Source organism: Tursiops truncatus, chromosome 13 (genome assembly GCF_011762595.2).
Source record: "Tursiops truncatus isolate mTurTru1 chromosome 13, mTurTru1.mat.Y, whole genome shotgun sequence".
Classification (NCBI taxonomy): Eukaryota; Metazoa; Chordata; class Mammalia; order Artiodactyla; family Delphinidae; genus Tursiops; species Tursiops truncatus.
This window is the reverse complement of record NC_047046.1, coordinates 12902582-12921143: the sequence shown is the minus strand read 5'-3', so window position 1 is coordinate 12921143 and position 18562 is coordinate 12902582. Positions and strand designations below refer to the sequence as shown.

General features: G+C 44.3%; 1 non-coding gene and 1 pseudogene across 1 annotated transcript; one reads left to right on the top strand and one right to left on the bottom strand.

Annotated features, from left to right (window-relative positions):
* The window catches only part of LOC117307726 (PRELI domain-containing protein 2-like), an 82185-nt pseudogene that overhangs the window by 45080 nt on the left and 18543 nt on the right, over nt 1-18562 (top strand).
* Nucleotides 11076-11148, bottom strand: TRNAE-UUC (transfer RNA glutamic acid (anticodon UUC)). The gene has a single exon. It is a non-coding gene; the product is annotated as a tRNA-Glu (tRNA).

Sequence of the window (18562 nt, the reverse complement as noted above, 5' to 3'; positions counted from 1 at the left end):
TTCCAAGGGATATGGATAGTGTGTTAAGCCAATGAGAGATCGCATGTGGTCTCTGAATGGAAGCCACAGCGTGTACTTCAAGGCTCTTGGACACACTCTGAAATTCTGAATGGCGAAACTCTGCCCCTCATTCCCCTGCATTATCATCTTTTAGATGGGTACAGCAGTGTTTTATTCTGGAACAGAATAAAAGGTCTTAAAGTCTTTGAGGGAAGGGAGGCAGGGTCAGTGTAAGCCTATAAATATTAGGACTTTATTTCACACTTGAGGGAAAGGTTTGGAAATATCCTTTTATCCATGAGTAATACATTCAGCTTCAAGGAACAGAATGTCTCATTACAGTGTCTTAAATTAATAGGCATTCATTTTTCTTACCTAAGAATTCTGGAGGTGGTCAGCTATACATCTGATTCAGCAGCTCAACAATGTCCTGACCAAAGTTTTGACAGAAGAGCTCCCACAGCTCCAGCCATCACATCTAAATTCAAGACAGGAAGAACACGGAAGGGGAAAGTGCCACATCTGTCCCCTTTTTCTAGGAGAATAAATTTTTTCCCAGAATCTCTTGCAACAGACCTTTTGGACAGAACTGGGTCACGTTCCCTCCAGGTGCAAAGAAAACTGGGAAATTAGGGATCAGAACTTAGACCAATTATGACCCATAGCCTGGGAGTCACTGTACCACCTTCACAGGCTGGTAGAGAGAATTAAATGAAATGATCCATAAGGAACTATCGGCACTGTGCCTGGCACACAGTGCGTTCAACAACTGATAACTATTACTCAAATTCTGAGTTTCTGTGGTTCATTTGGTCTCTTCTTTAAGTCATCTTGGCCTGGGTAGTCTTTGGCCCCAGCCATGCCAACCAATCAATCTTTATAGGCACTTTGAGATGTCCAAGATCAAAGTATGCCAGAGCATTTGTTCCTTCTTCTTTTTCCTTTCTACACAAATCAGGAAGTACCTAGATTAACATCTAACAACCTGTACATGAAGAAATACATCAAAGAGTGATGAGAGGTTTAATTCAAAATAGAGAAAGACAAAGCACTTCCCAGACCTCTTAAAACCTTCATAGCTGTCAGGGAAGGCCTCAAAATTAGACTCAAAGACTTTCTGCCTGGCTTGAACCATGAAGACATTTCTCAAGTGATGGAATTGGGAACATATGTCTTGATTCATTTGGGGCTCTGCAGCCTTATTAGGCCAAGTCAATAAGAGGAATTATTTAAGTGACATTGTATTCCATACCTAGCAGAGAGAGAGAGAGATGGAGAAGGGGGTGAGGGGGAGAGGGAGGAAGAGGAAGAAGGGAAGGAGGAGAAGAGGAAGCGGTGGGAGGAAGGGGAAAAGAGGGAATGAAGTACACATGTGGGGAGGGATGAGCGAGCAGGCATGGACCTTTGCCTAGAACCCCATGGTAGGCGTGGGAGTGTGTCTGGTATCTAATTTCTGCTGGCATGTGTGGCCGGGAGAAGCACATGTGTGACCTGACCTGGGAGGAGGTCAAAATGACCCACAAACAGCTGAACATTCCTGATCATTCCATTTTCCAATCCAGGGGTTGTTTCCAGGAGCTCAGCAATTTCTGCCCCCCTCCACAGTCTCCCCGCAGCCATGATCTCCCATGCACTCCCCTTCACCTCTCCCTGCCATGGGAGAGCTCACCCAGATGCCAAAATGCGGAGGCCGGAGGGGGCAGTGGGGCGGGGGCAGGGGTGAGAACACTGCAGGACTCAGAAGATGACACAAGACAGCTTACTCAGAAGACAGAAACGTGATCTGTCCTCCCAGAGGCAGGCACCGCTCGCTTGGGGGGCCAGGAGCCGCCAGGTGTAATTAGACTATGCCCCAGCAGCAGGCGCCGTGCCCCATTCATGTCAGGACCCTGTTTCTGGCATCTGTTTCTAGTGCCTATGCAGCATGGCATCATCCAACCAATGACCTAGGGGAGCCTCCCAGCAGAGAAGGGGCCTGTAGGTTGCTTCTTGGATGGCCATGGCCATGGCCATGATTCTAGGAAAACTAATAATAATAATAACAAATAGTTCATAATAATGATTGGTGATAATAATAGAGATAATAATATTACAATCATAATGACCAACTTTTGAGGAGAGACCTTTTGGCAGGCACTTGGCAAGGTGGTGAATGCACCTTGCGTTAAGGATATCACCGTCCTCGTGGGGTTGATGGGTGGGTACTCATCAAACCTAGCCAACAACCCCACAAGGAGGTAACATCCTCATTTTCCAGATGATGATAGTGAGAAAAGCAGGAACTGAACTCAGATTTTCTGGACTTCCAGGCACAGATGCTTAACTGCTATGTTCTATCAACCAATGATGGCTTTCAAAATATGCTGCTACTCTTCCAGCTTATGAGTGAGTTCCAAACTCCAACCTAGGATTCTGAGAACTGGATTCGCTGGATTCTAACCCAAAATTACTAGCCCTTTATCCTCTGGTCTGAGGAAGCCTTGCATACATGGTGGTAAGTATACAGCAGGACAAAGCTGAAAAGGAAAATTGACCCCCGATCTTGGAAGGCATTAAATAAGGTGTGTGATGAAAACACTGAAACAAACTGAACTGGCCTCTCTTTTGATGTATGTATTTCTGAACATCCTTCTCTGAGCCCAACTTTTGTAACAGGCCCCATACATAAGTACTGGGACCCACAAAGCATTTATTAAGCCCCTGCTGGACACGATAGGCTGCTATAGGCACTCTATAAAATGCAGGGAGAGTCCAAGTAATGACTCCCTAGGAGGGTCTAATCATTGATTGAGGCAGGAAACACCTAATGCAAAGATGTTCATCTGTGCCAGGTGCCTGTAACACCTGGAGCAGGCAGGTGAGTTGGAGAAAGCAAGTATTCTCCTCTCCTGGCCATCAGTGCCCACAACTTCCCCACCTGCTCACAAAACAAACATTCTCTGCATCTTCTTCCCGCTCCCACTACATATCCTTGAGGTGAGAACGAACTGTCCCCCCCACCTCCATAACTTCAGAACCATCAGTGTCATTGGGGGCAGAGGTGCACACAGAGGCTGAGAGTTTTCTCAGATGGGATCCAGCCCAATCCCTCTTATATCAGAATGCCTTGTTTACCCATTAGTGGAGCTTTGGACACTAGCAGCAGACAGGCTGGCTCCAGGGCATTTAAAAGGTCACAAACTGAGAGCCCAGGAAGGCAATCAGCTGGGATTCTGATCAACTGAACTTCCAGGGATGAACACAGTTTTCTAAACGCACCAACAATGTGCTTTGTCCTAGAGGACACTGGGACCCATCGGTCAGAGGTGAGCCTCTCTAGGAGATGATCTTTCTCTCCAGCCCACGATGGCCCATAAATAACCCTCGGGCACCTGCCCTCCATCAGAAGCATTGCCCGAATCACTCTGACCTTGGGGAAACTGAGATGACCTTGGGGGAACTTGGTAAACATCACTGCCTTGGAGAAACTGAGGCAGTAAAACTAAACGGGACCCATGATCCTCAAGAGTGCGCTCTAATCCCAAACTGCTGGAATAATAAGGACTTAAACATAACAAGCAGAGCCCTTTGAAATCACTTGTATGCACCAAACATTCCTGCTGAGCGCTCTAGATGCATTCTCTCATTTAATACAAAAGCCCTAAGAGGCACTTACTTTTATCCCTATTTTACAGGTGAGGCTCAGAGAAGTTAAGTCACTCACCCAAAGTTACCCAGCTAGTTAAGTGGTGGAGCTGGGATTTGAACCCAGGTCTCTCAATCGAGGTTGGCCTCATCCAACCTAGAAGGGAGGAAATGGATGGAATCTAGCAGAGGGGAATTATAAAGGTGTCAGGGCAGAGAGCTTGGTGAGGCCCGAATTGGAAAGAAAGGGTATTTTTGTTCATTGTTTGTTTTTCCCAGCACAGTTCAGGGCAGAAGGTGCTCTGACAGGCTGAACTGGTCAGACTTGGGGGTAATATTGTGATGGACTTAGAAGATAAATGCTGACTCACCGTTTGAATGTTTTATAGCAGGTAGAAAGCACAGGGAGGGAAACTTGTTGCCTAGTATCTTAGAAGAAGAAACTCTCCTTATTTTGTAGATGTGGAAACTGAGACACAGATGGAAAGTGTCCTGCCTAAACACGGACTGGGATTATTGGTTTCCTGGTTCCTAGAACGCCTCTTCTTTAAATAACAACAGTAACAACCACAGTAATAATAAAAGCGGCCCACATTTTACTATGTGTTTTGTATGTGTCAGGCTCTGTGCTAAGCATTTTATATATCTATAAATACAACATTGTTCAATCTTCACCAAAACCTCACAGATAATTTCAAAGGCTCAGAGAGGTTGAGTCAATCACCTAAGTCACACAGCTAGTAAATGGCGGAAGTAAGATTTTAAATCTTAGGCAGCCCGACTCCAGAATCTGAGCTTTTTTTTTTTTTTTAATTTTTTGGCCATACCATGAAGCATGTAGGATCTTAGTTCCCTGACCAGGGACCGAACCCACGCACCCTGCATTGTAAGCGCAGAGTCTTAACTACTGGACCACCAGGGAAGTTCCCAGAATGTGAGCTTTTTTTGGGGGGGCGGGGATACACTGGCCTCTCACTGTTGTGGCCTCTCCCGTTGCGGAGCACAGGCTCCTGACGCGCAGGCTCAGCAGCCATGGCTCACAGGCCCAGCCGCTCTGTGGCATGTGGGATCTTCCCGGACCGGGGCACGAACCCGTGTCCCCTGCATCGGCAGGCGGACTCTCAACCACTGCGCCACCAGGGAAGCCCCAGAATGTGAGCTTTTAACTCTTCAGCTCTGCTTCCTTTATAGAATAGCATTCATCAGCAAACACTGATTAAGACCCCACAGGGTTCTGGGTGAATGAGAGGTTCTGCCTATCCTCCATGAACTCACCAGTGCATCAAAAAAACATACACAGGGAATTTAACACAGTGTAAAAATGCTTTGAGTGAAGGAGGAAGCAACTAACAACCTGAGTTGGACAAAGACTATCAAGAGATGTCTGAAGGGCTTCCCTGGTGGCGCAGTGGTTAAGAATCTGCAGGGGACATGGGTTTGAGCCCTGGTCCGGGAAGATCCCACATGCCGTGGAGCAACTAAGCCCGTGCGCCACAACTACTGAGCCTGAGCTCTAGAGCCCGCGAGCCACAACTACTGAGCCCACGTGCCACAATTACTGAGCCCATGCGCCGCAACTACTGAAGCCTGTGTTCCGCAACAAGAGAATCCACCGCAATGAGAAGCCCACACATGACAACGAAGAGTAGCCCCCGCTCGCTGCAACTAGAGAAAGCCCGCATGCAGCAACAAAGACCCAACACAGCCAAAAATAAATATAAATAAAATAAATAAATTTATATTTAAAAAATTGAATTTAAAGGGTATATTTTCAGTACTCTGGGTCTCTAGTCCAAGAAAAAGACATTAGTCCCCAGTCTTTACGGAACTGGATGAAATGTCTGAGCATGGTAGTTTTTGAGTCAGATAGGACTTGGTTCAAATCCCATTTCTGCTACTTTGTAGGTGTATGACTGTGGACTAGTCCCTTATATTTTGAGTCTTGGTTTTTTCATCTATATAAATGTGAATAGAAACAACACGCTCTTAGATTTGTCATATGGATTTCATAGAGTAATGTCAATAAAGTATATGGTCTAAATCAGTATATTTAGATTATATATTTATATCTCTTTTTATGAGATCTTCCTTCTCCATGGTTGTATTAGTTATCTATTTCTGCATAAAAAATCACCATGAATTCAGCATCTTAAAACAATGCACATTTATTATCTCACAGTTTCTGCACATCAGAAATTCAGGCATAATTTACCTAGGCTCCCTCTTTTTGAGTCTCTCACAAGCTTGAAATCTAAGTATTGGCCAGGGTTGGGGTCCCATCTGAAAGCTCAACTGGGGAAGGTTTTTCTTCCAAGCTCACTTATGTCGTTGTCAGGATTCAGTTCCTTCTGGGCTACTGGGCTGAGAGCATCAGTTCCCAGATGGCTGTTAACCAGAAGCCACCCTCAGTTCCTTGTCACATGGGTCTCCCCAACATGGCAAGTTGCTTTATCAAAGCCAGCAAGGGAGAGAGTCTGAACAAGATAGAGTTTACAATTCCCCCCCCCCCAAGAGGGGCAGGAATTCAGATGAGATGGCTTTCTCCACCTCTGGCTAAGACCAGCTTGCATTCCAATATCAGACCAGAGCATTGGAACCACCAGCCTTAGGAATCATGGTACATGGAAAAGCAGGAGATGGAAGTAAGCTGAGAACACAGGGCCTGGAGCAGGTGCTGCCAAACTTCTTCTGTAATGAACCAAACGGTACATATTTCAGCTCCACAGGCAGACAGTCACTGTGGCACACAGTGGCCATAGGCAGCACAGAAACAAATGGGTATAGCTGTTTTCTAATAAAACTTTATTTACAAAATAGGCAGTGGGCCAGATTTGGCCCCTGGGCCGTAAGTTTACCAACCCAGGATCTAGATCCAAATGGAACAGCTGTGAAATCCCAGCTGCACTGTGCTGTGTGTCCTTGTATGTCACCTAAGTCTCTCGAGCCTTAGTCTCCCTCATGTGAAAATTCAGAAAAATAAGAGTACCAGCTTCACCATGTTGCTGTGAGAATCCTCACGTTTTAAATACAAAGTATTTCACATCATTCTGGGAACTCAGTACACCAGGATAAAAGTTAGCTGTTACCACTGTCTGGTCTAGACTGCCAAGGTTCTGAACATAGCTCCACCCCTTCCCAGCTGGGTGACCTTGGGCAAGTGATGAAACCTCTCTGTGCCTGACTTTCCCGTATGTAAAGTAGGAATAATAACAGTCATGAGAATTCAATAAAACAACGAATGCAAAATGTTTAGAATAATACCTGTGAAAGCACTCAAAAGTTAGCTTGAGTTATTGTTTTGTTATAATAGGATAAATTATAAATTATTGTTTTATAATGTTTCTCACAGAGAAGAGATTCAATCAACAGAGTAAGGGGAAAATTCCTTCACAAGCAAAGAAAACAGCACCAAGAACCTTGCCTTTCCCCAAAACTCTTTAAGATGTGAGCCTTTCACCGAAGACACTGAGTATAAAAATGTCTTTCTCTGCACCCACAGGCCAGCCAGGAGACAGCCACACTGAAACCAGCAGGGTCAAAGCTGGATAGTATTTACCACACTTTGCTTTGCCTCTAAATTCCTACTGAAGATGAAACACAACATTTTAGAACCTTCGTGGGAGCTCTGAGACAAAGTTATGGGATTGGGGGGGTAGGGGGTGACTATTTTACTAAATGGATTATTTTCATCTGGTTTTAATCTTAGTTTCACATTTGTTTCAGCTTTTATTTAGTCTCCAGAATTTGCCATCAGCTTGTCAAAGACAAGTGATTCTTCAGCAACTATGTTCTCTTTTGTTATTCATATAATATATATGAATGTCTCTTTGGATGGGGGTTTTCCTACCACACACAGAAGCCAACACAATTAACTTTCCTTAAGGAAATTCCATCACCTTTGAGAAAAATGGTTCTTGATCCTCTCCTGTGAGTTGCTGCTACAACACACACACACACACACACACACACACACACACACACACACACACACACACACACACGTCCAAACAGCACTAAAGTAATTAAAGCAGCTGGGATTGATTGGGGTTTTGAGTGACCTTTTGGTAACTTACCTACGCCTGCCATTTAGAGAAAGAATAATTTATGATGCAAGTTGAAGTGCAGAAAACCAAGGCAGACAGAAAGAGAATTCTGATTAGCCAAGAGGGGTGAACTGTCAGGAAGAGCCCCCGGAGCCCCTTGTCAAAACAGGGAACAAAAGCATTAAATGTCCAGATTTGCCCAGACACAGACGCCTGCGGTTCCCAGGGTGCGTCTGCTCCTCTGGTTTGTAGAATCCAAGAATTTCAAGGCTAGGAAGGTCTTAAAGGTCTGACCAAGCCCACTCATTTGACAAATGAGGAAACTGAGGCTCAGAGGAGGGGCTGACTGGCTCCAGATTTGACTGTAGGTCACCTGCCTGTCGGGTGCTAAGTTTCCCACTTTATCTGTTGCACTCAAACCAGAGGGATCTTCAAACTCCAAGATGCCCTTTAATTGTAAATTATAAATAGGTTTGTGATTAAAGTTACAAGCTAAAATCGCAGAATGAAAACTTGACAACACCATGGATTATTTTCTGCCTTCTTCAATACCGTAACCTCAGCACCTAGACTAGCAGCTGCTATGTGGTGATAATACATTTCTCTGGAATAAGCTTTCAGGAGCAATTGTCCCTGGATTCAAGAGATGCATGTAGTGCTGAGTAGGCTCTGTATCCAAAGTGGTACCCATTTGGGGTACCAAGTCAAGAAAACAAGAGATCTAGAGGCCCAATGTCTTTCATTTGCATTAAGATTATGACATGGCTTCCCAATTAACAGTCCCAGAGGCAGGGATGACCACTGATGAATCTCTGCAGCTAGGAGAATAGACTAAATGGTTGGGACTTCCCTTAATGCGTTCCCACCAGTGCTCTACCTCTGCTTCCGCTGTTACTCGCACCTGGGAAATACTTCACCCACCTCTGAATCTTCACATCCCACCCACATTTTAAAACCCAGCTTGCGTGCAACCTCCTCCATGAAGCTCTCTTTTCTTTTTCCTACACAGAAGCAACCCCTCCTTCTTTTGAGCTAACTTCCACACAGCTTTTGGGAACTTAGTTTAAATGCTACGTTGTCAGGGGAACCTTCTCTGACTTTCTGTATGAGGTCAGATTTTCCTACTTCTTATACTTTTACTCTCATATCACTAATTATGCTTTCTTTATTATCTGTCTTCCCCTCTTGGACAGTAAGTTTCATGGGACATAAGACTGTATCTGCTCTGTTTCACTGCTGTATCCCTAGAACCTAGCACAGTGCCTTGACCACAGGAGGCATGAATGGAAGGATGAATGGATGGATGGATGGATGGTTGGATGGATAAATGGATTAATCAATGAATGGTTGAGTGAATTAACCAGTGAATGAAACAATGAATGAATGATGAATCAATGAATTAATCAAGTGAATCAATGAATGAATCATTTATATGCTATTTATCCAATCTCTACCATGCTGTTGAATTTATGTTTCAAAGACAGAATAATGCAGTGGTTGAAAGTATGGTTTCTAACAGACTCACAGACATAGAGAACAGACTTCTGGCTGCCAAGGGGGAGGGGAGTGGAGGAGGGATGGATGGGGAGTTTGGGATTAGCAGATGCAGACTGGCATATATAGGATGGACAAACAAGGTCCTACTGTATAGCACAGGGAACTATATTCAATATCCTATGATAAACCATCATGGAAAAGAATATGAAAAAAAGTATATTTGTACAACTGAATCACTTTGCTGTATAGTAGAAATTAACACAACATTGCAAATCAACTCTGCTCAATAACATAAACTGAAAAAAATAAAAGTGTGGTTTCTAGAGACAGGCTGCCTGAGATGAAATTTTAACTCTTTTTACCACCTGCATGGTGCTGGGCAAGCTCGTTAACATTTCTGAGCCTCCCTTTCCCCACCTACAAAGGAGAACAATCATACTGCCCACACCTCATGGGACGATTGCAGGTTTAAATGAGATAATGCACGTAAAGTGCTGGGCACCACAAGTACTCAGTAAACGTTAGCTTTATTGTTCTGATTATTACCTCACTTCAGCACGAACTGTCAAGTTCATCTTTGTAAGCCCCAACGCCTAGCAGAGTGCACACATTTGCTTCTCAAAAATATTGAACACTTAGGGCTTCCCTGGTGGCGCAGTGGTTGAGAGTCCGTCTGCCCGATGCAGAGGACGCGGGTTCGTGCCCCGGTCTGGGAGGATCCCACATGCCGTGGAGCGGCTGGGCCCGTGGCCCATGGCTGCTGAGCCTGCACTTCCGGAACCTGTGCTCCGCAACAGGAGAGGCCACAACAGTGAGAGGCCCGCGTACCGCAAAAAAAAAAACAAAACGTATTGAACACTTAGACGACCTAGAGGGATGGGATAGGGAGGATGGGAGGGAGGCTGAAGAGGGAGGGGATACAGGGATATGTACACGTATAGCTGATTCACTTTGTTATACAGCAGAAACTAACACAACATTGTAAAGCAATTATACTCCAATAAAGATTTAAAAAGGAGAAGACTGACTTTCCTTTGCTGTTTTAAACTTCGAAAAAAAAATATTGAACACTTAAATGGATATTTTAAACCTCTCTGCCAGGACACTTCAAAATTCTGAGAATGTCAAACATGTCAGCATCATGGCAGGAAGCTAAAGAGACATGACAGCTAAATGTAATAGCTGATGCTAAGAAGGACATTCTTGGGTCCATTGACAAAGCTGGGTTACAGATGAAGATGAGATGAAAGTATTGCATCAATGCTCAATTCCCTGAAGTTGACAACTAGTGTGGTTACATGAGGCTATCCCTATTCTTCGGAAATATACACTGAAATGTTCAGAAGACCATGACAGACGCAATTTACTCTCAAATGTTTCAGAAAAATCAGACACATGTGAGAGAAAAGGAAAAAGCAGAGTAAAATATTGACAAGTGACTCCAGGTAAAGGACTATAGGTATTATTCATGCTATTCTTATTCTTGAAACTTTTCAATAAGTTTGAAATTATTTCCAGATAGAAAGATTTTTTTCAAATTATGGAATGAATCTGCAACCACCAAATTACAGTTCTGGGTTTTCAGATAATTGTTACACCTGAAGAACTATCTACTGAGCTAATCTCCAGTAGGGCATCAGCAGATAAGCCTGCAGAGGAGGCAAACACATGATTCCCGATCCCTCTTTCGGGGTAAACATTACCAATCAAGATGCATCTTTAATAGTAAATCCAGACACAAACTCAGAATCCTTCTCAACACAGCTACTACCAAGCAAACGAGCTGACTCTCTGGATGAAATAGCCATGGACTTGACCCCTTTCTGAGAGTATTCAGTTCCAATGGGGACTCGTCAAAATTCAAAGCCTTTCTACACTTTTTTTTTTTTGGTCACACTTGTGGGATCTTAGTTCCCCAACCAGGGATTGAACCCAGGCCCTCCGCATTGAAAGTGCAGAGTCCTAACCACTGGACCACCAGGGAATGCCCCAAAGCCTTTCTAATGAAGGCGCATTAGCCCCTGGAACACCTAGGTAGAGGGTCTACAAACTACCATTCAAAACCTTACTTCCACCAAAACTTAGAATTGATTTTACTTTGGTGAAAGGAGGTTCTATGTGGTTGGAAGATTCTAGCAGTCAGATTCCTTTGTGTTTGACACCATCTCTTCCAACACACCTTCCAACTTGACAAGTTGCTTTAACCTTCCTGTGCCTCAGTTTCCCCATCTCCAATAAGGAACACACAACCCCCAGGCTGTTAGAAGGACCAGCTAAGGTAATGAATGTGAGCATCTTGTACCCTTTATGGCTAAATTATTTGATTATAGTGATCGTGATTACCAACATCATCATAATCATCATCTTTCCCCCTTTCTCTGCTCTCCAATTACCACAGCTAATGGAGTCCCGTTTCCCTTTAAAGTGTACAAAGCAGCTTCTGCCCAGAACATTTCCAGCTTGGGTTCTTCAACAGCCCACAGAGCTCTCCTGCCTTGAACCTGAATCATGCCCGAGTTTGGAGAGAGCAGTTACATGTCCATTTTCTTCGATTATCAGTGAAAGGTTAAGTGCTCCAGCCGTCAGCCTCAGATGCCCATCTGGGTTTTCCATTATGAGCGGAGGTAGACCAACCGGGTCTGCGAGTTCATTCTCTGGCCCTGGCTCTCCAGCTAATAGAACCTCAGCCACTCTCTTGAACATAAAGCTTTATCTCCAGGCAAAGCCAACCAATTTAAATGGCACTCACAGCTCATGCCCGCAGGTCATGGGCTCTGAGTACTCCAAGGGGCTGGAGCAATGAAATCTATTAGGTCTCCTTTGTCCCATCTTGTTGTGAACTTATAAGAAAAAGGCACTAAGAGGATCGGTACCCAGAAAAACCTTCATAATTGTGGCTTCTACACAGCGAATGAGGACAATTACCAAGGCAACCAGCCAATCATTCTGGTTAAGGGCAGAGGGGGTTTAGTCCAGAAGAGGCTGTTTCGAACCTCTATGGCGCTCTAATCAGAGAGGAACCAACATTTTAAAAGGCCCTTGTGTAAAAACAGGAGGGACAGCAGGGGAGGAAAAGAGGAGAGGGGGGGAAATTAATTTCCTCTCATTTCCTGCCTGCTCCATTGATTGCAGTCCAAAGGCAAGGTGATGCACTCTACCCCGCGCACCTGGGGCCACAGGGGCTGGCAGCCGAGGCGGCGATGTTGTCTGATTTTCTGCGTGTGTTTATTTACTTATTTTCCCCTCTGGATCTGCCATCCGCAGTGTAGATCTCATGACAGGCGCAGCAAAGGTGTAACAATCTTTAAGGACAGTATAGAGTCTTCCAGGATCGTCTAGTCCCCTGAGAATAAAAATAATAGCGCATCCTTCCTTACTCAGCCTTCATCCCCTCAGTTGCTGGTTTGGGCAGATCATTTTGTGACAGAAGTTGTTTTGCTCATCACAGTGTCTCCTATGAAGTTATGTGGGAAATCAGGGGAAATGGGGGCATTGGGAAATCTCCGGATGCTTTTCCACCTCGCGGACTCTGGAGAGTCTAGCTGATACTGAATTGGGGACTGACTTTTTCCTCCTGGGCCGTGCGAGGTGTCTGGGAGGGTTGAGGATTGGGGTGAGAATTTGTCTTTGGTCTACAGTGTCTGTGTTCTCAGCTCTGTGTCCCCAAGATTCCTGTGTCCCCACCCCCAGCCACCCAGCCAACGGCAGCAAAACACTAGATAACCTGCCCCGTGTTTGCCCATCTTCCTGGTAAAATTAACAAAGCCATTCAATGAAATAAGGAACTACCTTTTCCACTGGTGAGCTCCCCATGACAGGAGGTGTGAAAGGAGAGGTATCCCCAGGTGAAAAAATTCATTGATTCACTCAACAAACAGGCCAGGTACTATTCTCCTGGCACTGCATAGGAAATTATTTCTATGGTTCTTTCCAACTAGCAGAGTCTATAATTCTAATTACACCGAGATGACAGTAATGAAAATAACAGGAGTGTCATAATATGACAATAACAACAAGTGGATTGAGCATCTGCTAGGTGCCAGCCCATGTGCCATGATCTCTCTGGGATATTATGTCATCTGTCAGGGTCCCAGTGGGAAATAGGTAGTACATTCAAAGGGTTTAATTGAGGAGAGTTTAATAAAGGGTCTCTCTTTTTTTGCAGATGTATTGCCATGGTTTTTTTTCCCCAGCTTTATTGAGATGTAATTGACATGTAACATTGAATACGTTTAAGGTGTACAAAGTGTTGATCTGAGACATTTATATGTTGCAATAAGATTACCACCACAATGGCCTTACCTAACACCTCCATCATGTCACACAATAACCATTTCTTTTTTGTGGTGAGAACATGTAATATCTACTCTCTTAGCAAATTTCAGGTACATAATACAGTGCTGATAAGTCCTGGGGATCTAATAAAGGGGTCTATTTTCACAGGTGCTAACAGGGTTAAAGGGACCAGCAAGGGATATTTAAACTCCTGGGGCCAGCAATGGGTGGGGAGCTGGTACCAGCCAAATGAAGGGGTGTAGGGCTCGCTGGTGAGGGACCATGGGAGACGGGCCACCCAACAGGAGCTGGGGAAATAGAATATGCCAGTTGTTCCCTCCTACTACCCTCCAGTCTCTCACCAGCGATTTCCACTGGCCAATTGACTGAGGTTGAATCAATCACCAATAGCCAATGAGTGAATCAACCGTGCCTCCGTAATAAAGCCTCCGTAAAATCCAAAAAGGAGGGGGTTCAGAGAGCTTCCAGGCTGGGGAACGAGAACACCTCCACGTGCTACCGTGCTGGGCTCCCATCCCAGGAAACAGAAGGCAAGGGAATCTAGTCCATGCAGGTCGGCCCCCAGGAGGGAGCACCGAGCAGGGAGAGAAGGGTGAGGGGAAGATATGGGGGTAGGGGAGGGGCAGATGGATAACAACCACCATATCAGTGTCCCCAATTTACAGACAGGGATACTGAGTCCCCACGAGAGGAAAAAACTAAGAGACAGAAATCCAGATTCTCACGTGGAATCTTGCCCTTTTTTAAGTGAAGGCAAAACAAAACCCCATTATGGGGGCCAGAAAACCTATGTGAGGGCCATGTGTTTGCAAACCCCACTGCAAGCAAAGCCATCCGGGATCCTCAGGTTCTGGGGCAAGTGCCCGGGACTTCAGTCTTCACACTGAAGTGAACGCCTTGTGTGTCCTTGGGCAGGTTCTGTCCCCTCTCAGGAACCCCACTCCCTCATGTGTTTCCCTCAGGAAGGCAGAAGATGACAATCCCAAAGACTCTTTTCTAGAACTTCAAGTCTCCTGATTTGACATGCTTTTTCCTTGGAAGGGAAGCTATTCGATCACACAATCATTTCTGAGAAACTTCCACTGTTACCTTTAAGAGCTACTCTTCCCAGTTGCCTCCTACGGATGTTCGCATCCTCTCCAACTTTGATCACATTTCCCCGCTTTCCTTGAGAAGCAAGAAAGTTCACCAAAGGTTATGGAAGAGTTATCAGGGAAAGCTTTTTAAGGGCAATCTAGAGCCTCTTCTAGTCCTGTGAGCAGAGAAATAATAGGGCACATTACGTTGCTGCTTTGGCCAGGACGTTTCGTCACTGAGGTTGTTTTGCTCGTCACTGAATTTATAGCAAGTATGTTGGAAATCGGGGTAATGTTGGTGCAATGTTGTGATCTATAAAAATATATTTCTCACATATATCAATATTGGGTCTTCATCCACAGTTCTGGCTCACAGCTCCCAAAATCTTTAGAATTTCCTGAGATAAAAGCAATAGGAGCATCTTTTGTTATAATATTTGGTCTCATGCTCAGTTCCTTTAAAAAATGCTTCAGAGCCTTAAAGGTGAAATGGGTGTCTTGTTTTTCATAACTAGCCCCTTTCTACCTCAACTGGGCTTATGATAATGAAGGTGATTTTTGGAAGCACCTAAGGGTGGGGACTAACTGCCCAGTAACCATGTAATTAGAGGGTTGGAATTTTCCTTTTTTTTTGAATTTTATTTTATTTATTTTTTATGCAGCAGGTTCTTATTAGTTATCTATTTTATACATATTAGTGTATACATGTCAATCCCAATCTCCCAGTTCATCCCACCACCCCCCCCACTTTCCCCCCTTGGTGTCCATACATGTGTTCTCTACATCTGTGTCTATTTCTGCCTTGCAAACCAGTTCATCTGTACCATTTTTCTAGATTCCACATATATGTATTAATATACGATATTTGTTTTTCTCTTTCTGACTTACTTCACTCTGTATGACAGTCTCTAGGTCCATCCATGTCTCTACAAATGACCCAATTTCATTCCTTTATATGGCTGAGTAATATTCCATTGTATATATATACCACATCTTCTTTATCTATTCATCTGTTGATGGGCATTTAAGTTGCTTCTATGACCTGGCTATTGTAAATAGTGCTGCAATGAACATTGGGGTGCATGTGTCTTTTTGAATTATGGTTTTCTCAGGGTATATGCCCAGTAGTGGGATTGCTGGGTCGTATAGTAGTTCTATTTTTAGTTTTTGAAGGAACCTCTATACTGTTCTCCACAGTGGCTATATCAATTTACATTCCCACCAACAGTGCAAGGGGGCTTCCTTTTCTCCACACCAAGAGGGTTGGAATTTTCAATCCTACCTCCTGATTTCTGGGGAGGGGAGAGGGGCTGGAGGTTGAATCAATCACCAATGGCCAATGAGTTAATCAATCATGTCTATATAATGAAGCCTCCATAAAAACTCAAAAAGGAGGGGGTTCAGAGAACTTCCAGGTTGGGGAACCAAAACACTTCCACGTGCCGTCATGCTGGGCTCCAAGTCCTAGGAGGACAGAAGCTTCTTTGTTCAGTACCTTTTCCTATGTATCTCTTCCATCTGGCTGTTCCTGAGTTACATATTCTTTTATAATAAACTGGTAATCTAGTGAGTTAATGGGTTTCCTGAGCTCTGCGAGCTATTCTAGCAAATTAATTGAACCCAAGAAGGGGGTCATTGAAACCTCCAATTTGTAGTTGGTTGGTCAGAAGGGCTTCTGACCTGGGCTTACGATTGGATTGGCATTTGAATTCTTGAGGGACGGAGCTCCTGTGGAATCTGATTCTATCTCAGCGTAGATAGTGTCAGGACTGAGTTGAAATCCTGCTGGTGTCTGAGAATTGCTTGTTGGTGTGGGAAAGTTGGAATTGGGTCCAGGAACCTAATTTAGTTGGAATGCTACTAGATGATATGGCCAGAGGATTCAGGAATATTGGAACCCTGCCCCAGACCACATGAGGTCCTGAGGGAATTCCATGCATGGGACGGACACACGGGAGGTGAATCTGCAGACTGACCATAAACGCTCACGCCTAATTCAAATGATCACACCTGGACCGTGGAAAGAAACTTCAGTTACAGTAGCCCTAGAACAAAAGCAGACCAGAGCCCTTTCCATTTATTTCATCCCCTACATTCAAGCCTACGTTTCAGCATCACTACTTTTGATGCAGGGATTCACTCACTGGTCCCCTCCAAGTCTGCCCTATTTCCCGCCTGGATGATCACAACAGACTTCTAACTGGGCTTTCTCCATGTTTTTCCTGAACCTTCTCTAATGTTTACTAATGCTTTCTTGACATCTTTATTGAGGTATTGACAAATAAAGATGGTATAAGGCATACAATTTGATGTTGTGGTATATGAATACATTGTGAAAATAACCCCCACAATCAAGCTAATTAACATAGCCCCCACCTCACATAGTTACCTTTATGTCTGTGTGTGGGGGTGTGTGTGGGTGTGTGAGTGTGTGTGTGTGTGTGTGTGTGTGTGTGTATGTGTGTGTGTTGAGAACACTTAAAGATCTACCCACTTAGCAAAATTCAAGTTTACAATATGGTATTATTAACTACAGTCACCATGCTGTATGTCAGATCTCCAGAACTTAACTGCATAATTGAAACTTTGTACCACTAGACTCTCAACTCCACATTTTCTCCTCCCCCGCCCCTGGAAACCACTATTCTACTGTTTCTATGTTTCTATTTAATGGTGTTTAAATAGTTAAACACCATTCTACTGTTTAACCATTTTAGAGTCCATATGTAAGTGAGATCATGCAGTATTTGTATTTCTGTGTCTGGCTTATTTCCCTGAGCATAATGTCCTTGTGACTTGCTTTGACTAATAGAAAATGGTAGGAGTGACATCTGGGGATTCCAGAGCAGGATACTTTCAGCTTCCACATTTATCCCCTGGGAACCCAGCACCATGCTGTGAAGAAGCTGGTCCAGAACACTGGAGGCAGAGAGACCACATGGAGAACCGAGGCCCCCCGCCAAGAGCCAGACCAATGGCCAGTTGTGAAAATGAAGCCCTCTCAGACATTCCAACCCCCGCCATGCTCTCAACAGATTGCAGCCACATGAATGACCCCAGTCAACACACCGCAGAGCAGAAGTGTGTGGTCCCAGCAGAGCCCTGAGCCAATAAACGGTTGCTATTTAAGCCACTATCTCTTGTTTATAGCAAGAGATAACGGAAATAAACATCCCTCCCCAAGAAAGAGTCTCCAATCAGTGTATTAGAATCTCAGTTATGCAAATCAGTGATTCCTATCCCTGGGGTGGAGTAAAAGGGATTGGGGGATGGGAGGACCCCTCTTCTCCTAGAAGAGGACGGAAGGACCAAACCTTTTATCTTTCAAGCTCATACACGCCGGTAAAAGCCGCTCTCATGAGTTGTTGAGTTTTTTAATTGTGGGAAAATTAAATTAAGTGTGGGAAAATTTAAGAATAAAAGCGAGTGTTCCACATAACATAAAATTTACCATTTTAACCATTTTAAAGTGTACATTTCAGCAACACGGGGTACAGTCACCATATTATGCGACCGCCACCACTGTCTAATGCCATAACCTTTTCATCACCCCAAACAGAAAACCCTTTACCCACTAAGCAGTTATTCCTCATTCGCTCCCTGCCTCAACCCCAGGAAACCACTTATCTACTTTCCGTCTCTATGGACCGGCCTCTTTGGTACATTTCATATAAATGGAAACATACGATACATGATCTTTCGTGTCTGGCTTCTTTCACTTAGCATGATTTTTTCAAGGGTCATCCATGTTGTAGCATGTATCACTACATCATTCTGTATAATATTCCATCGTATGGACAGACCACCCTTTGTTTATCCATTCATCCGCTGATGGACGTTTAGATTGTTTCCATCTTTTAGCCCCTGTTAAATAGTGATGTTATGCACGCTTAACATACAAGTTTTGATCTAATTCGGTGGTTGTCAACAGAGGGCCCTTGTGCCCCCGCCCAGCGGGACATTTGGCCGCGTCTGGAGACATTCTTTTTTTTTTTTTTTTGGAGACATTCTTGATCGTCACAAAGG